The following is a 3601-nucleotide window of genomic DNA, read 5'->3' as shown; positions in this document are numbered from 1 at the left end:
GGGCTGAAGCCATGGCAAAGGTCCCCGACAGAAGCAGGCACAAATGGAGTGTGCTTCACACTTTCCTCCGCTGCAACATGAACCCGGAGACCCAGCGGGTTGTGGTCTTCGTCATCCTGCTCTTCCTCATCATCGTCAACGTGGTGCTGATGTTTCTTTTGGCATTTCACTGAAGGAGGACTGCCGGTAGTGGCGTGGTGCATGGGGGTTTCCAGGACTGGGCAACAAATCAGCAGGTCAGCTTGTCGTTGTCTGCCTCTGGTCTGCTTGTCTGCTGTTACGGTGACTGTGTGTCTCAGAGTATTCCTCCCGTGTTTTTAATCATCAGCTCCTTCCCCACCCTGCTCCCCTCACTCTCCTCCTGTCATCACTCGTGCCTTGCGCTTGGATCCCAGGTAAACAAGAGAAAGGGAGAGAGGTAACGGAGCCAACCTGCTTAATCGTAGCCGCTCTCCGTGGCACTAATCAGCCTTGATTCCTAGCCATGACGATTCCGTGCCTGCACGTAGCACTTCTCAGCCCCGCAGAAGCCCGAAGTGCTGCGGCTTTGTTTGCAGAGGGACAGTCATCCTGTAAGGAGCCTTTCCACAAGGACCAGCTCCATGTAAACACCTGCTGTAAAAGCTGAAGCCCGTAACGCCTCTGCTGCTCTGTCACTGTGAGCGCTGTGCTGTGCCATGAGCAATGCCCAATTAGCCAAAGAGATTGATTAATAGAGTCCATCAGGAATTCAGGCTGAATAAACGCTGCAGCAATGTGGAAGGAGCGTTTTGTTGGCTTTAATCCCATTTCCTTTATGATACCTCAGTGCTTATCAGCTCTCTGTATCAAGATGGCTGGCAGGGGCACAGGACTGCAGGCCCCTGGTTCCTGACGGGCCGGGACAGCCGTGCCCAGCGGGGCAGCGCTCCGGGAGCGCTCCTGGGGAAGGGCCTGCCCCATCCTGGCCTGCTCAGCACCGTGATGTTACCAGCAGCCCTGCGCATCACAGCACTTCCACACTTGGCATTGGCACCCCAATGGAGCAACCCTCCACTCGATGGCACTGAAGGAGACCGGTCCCTGGAGGAAGACAGACTGGGAAGGAAGCCACCGTGCACTGTTCTTAATGACACTGCTTGCTTTTGTGCAGAAGATGCAAGCCCTTAAAATTCAGCAGGATCCTTCATTTTGTGTATTAGGTAATCTGCAATTTAAGTACAGCTTTCACAAGGGCAGTGTGTTTGCTGGCATTAATGGTTGAGGCTACTGCAGTTCTTTCAGACCTGAATATTTATGGCTCCTGGAGTCTGATCTGGTGTTGAGAAAGGCTGGATAGTGGTGTTGTCTCTGTCATCATGAGTGATGTACTCTGTATCAGTTATTTATGTGATTGTGTAATACAATTAGTGTCGTACAAAACCACGTCACTTTAGCACACAAAGAATGGGATTTGGACCCGTGGAGCTCTTTTCTGTTACACCTGAGGTGCAGAACATCTTTTCCCTGAGAGAGGACTCTCTCTTGCAGTTCTGGGTGTGGGTCAGCAGCAGGCCCCCACTCCCTTCAGTTCTCTGGGAATCTCTTGTGCAGATGAACAGTTTTGAATAACTAAAAATCTCAAACTAGGCTATAAATTCTATTATCTAGCAATTGTGACGAACAGGCACCAAAACCATCCAGTCTATGTTGTTTTCTGAAGTTACTATTAAAAAAAAGCTAACCACAGCTCACAATCAGATCTGTTTCCTCTTGCCTCTAAACTTTACCTGAGGTCTTAGTTTCAGCTGGAATCAGAACCAAATGGCATAAGGTGGAAAAAGGATTGTTTTTTGGGAAGGACAAGTGAATGATGGGACCGAAGTACAGCTTTGGGGTCGTAGGTGTCAGTGGCAGAAAGCTTTTGGTAGCTGCCTATGAGGGCAAATCCTGTGCAAGGTTTGAGCAGGTTCTGAAAGTGCTTGAGGTTCAGAAGCTCCCACCCCTTGTCAGGGGAAACAGAGAGGCCTCAGTATCGTGGCAGCCCCTGCACCAAGTTTGGACTGTCAGTGATTGCTGTGGTGCCTGCTCTGAATGTGGAAATGCTGCCAAAGCACCCCTGGTGTCAGATGGGAAGAGCAGTTATTAACAGGGCCTGGATGCACGTGCAGCTCTCAGGAGTAGCTGGGCTCTGTTCATAATCCCAGGGCTTGGCTCAGCATGTGGAAGCCATGTGGGGCAGCTGGGAAGCTGAGCACAAACATCTGCCAGCCTGGACTGAGCCTGGATTCACCAAGTGACTCATGCTCCTGTTGAGCTCGGTGCCATGTCCCTGACATGGTCCTTGGGTGGCTTTTGTCACTGAACTGGAGACTGCAGCTTCCTGTTCCACTCTGCCTAGGAAGGGACTTCAGGGAAGTTTTCCAGGAACTTCTTTTTATTAAGTGTCCTGTAAAATTGCTTAGCATGGAGCTGGTTTTGTGGTAATGAAGTAATTCACCCTCTGCTACTGCTGCATATTCAGTTTGGGGATGCCTTTATTCCAGCTGCTTGCTGGAGGGCTCTGCTGGGTTGGGAATATCAGACCTGGGAAGGTTTAGGAATGCTGTGGGTTTGGGCAGTTCATGGCTCTGGGGGACAGAGCTGCCATGCTGCTTTCTGCAGAAGGAATCCTGATGGATTCTCCTCTGGGAAGCACTGCAGTTGCTGATGGAAAAGGCTCAAGCTTTTCCCAGCAGGAGACCTGCTCGCTGCTAGAGAACTAAAGGAAGGAATTGTTTCTTTCAAGGGCTGTAGAGGGTGCAGGGCAGTGAGGAAGAAAAGTGCATTATAGGAGGGGGTAATGTGCCCTCTGGTGAAATTGCCTTCCCCTTCCCTGCTTGGGAAAACTTACATTACTCCTGCTTGGGACAATTTTGTACCAGAACAATTGGGAGCAAAAAATGTAGAATTGTTCATGCATTTAAAAATTCTGTTGAGAAAGATATCAAGATTACAGAGAACCCTTTGGAAATACATGTTCCAACACTGCTTGCAACAGGTGTTAGCTTGGGTAGCTGTAAGCCTGGGAACATTTTTCCACTTACTATTTAATGTTTGTTGAATTTTAATTTCCTCTTATAAATGCTTGTCTAGATCCTTGATACCTGACTGGTCTTCAAGTATCCATGTCAAGTTTTGTCATGGGGAACTCAGTGTTTTTCTCCTTCCTCAGCTTCCCCTACAGCTGTATGCATTCAGCTGGAAGCAGCAGTGGACAAGTAAGTGTTAAATCAGTCTGGTATTAGTTGTGACTCATTCAATCCTGCCTCACATCTTGGCTGAAGAAGCTTCGATGGCCAATAAAGCCCAGGGCAAACAGAGCTGGTGAAGGATCCCTGAATCGTGTGCAGAAGCTGTAGGTGGTGATAGAAGGACAGTGGGGAAGGAAGAGGCTCTGACACTTCTGTTGGGTTTTTCAGTTGTCTCTCAGGGCACTCATCTGCCAGGGGAGCTGGGTGCTCTGCAGAAGGGCTGTCATTGCCATCCCTGCTGTCACCTGGCCACCGGGCCCTGCCCTGGGGCCACAGCCTCGGGAGGGAGCAGCACTGCTGGGCAGGGGGAGCAGGGCAGCTGGGGAGCTGTGTGCTCATGGCTCTGTACC

General features: G+C 50.2%; 1 protein-coding gene across 4 annotated transcripts in view; it reads left to right on the top strand.

The window, feature by feature from the left end:
• ARHGEF4 (Rho guanine nucleotide exchange factor 4) overlaps window positions 1-3601 on the top strand; it is a 209755-nt gene that overhangs the window by 180479 nt on the left and 25675 nt on the right. The window contains exon 1 of one of the 4 annotated variants that reach the window (XM_033516792.1): window positions 1-236. The exons of 2 other annotated variants lie outside the window; for them this stretch is intronic. The gene's annotated coding sequence lies outside the window, so the exon portion shown is untranslated. One more of the 4 variants, XM_033516793.1, reaches the window with a different exon arrangement.

This window comes from Parus major, chromosome 9, assembly GCF_001522545.3.
Source record: "Parus major isolate Abel chromosome 9, Parus_major1.1, whole genome shotgun sequence".
Classification (NCBI taxonomy): Eukaryota; Metazoa; Chordata; class Aves; order Passeriformes; family Paridae; genus Parus; species Parus major.
This window is presented reverse-complemented; position numbering and strand designations above follow the sequence as displayed.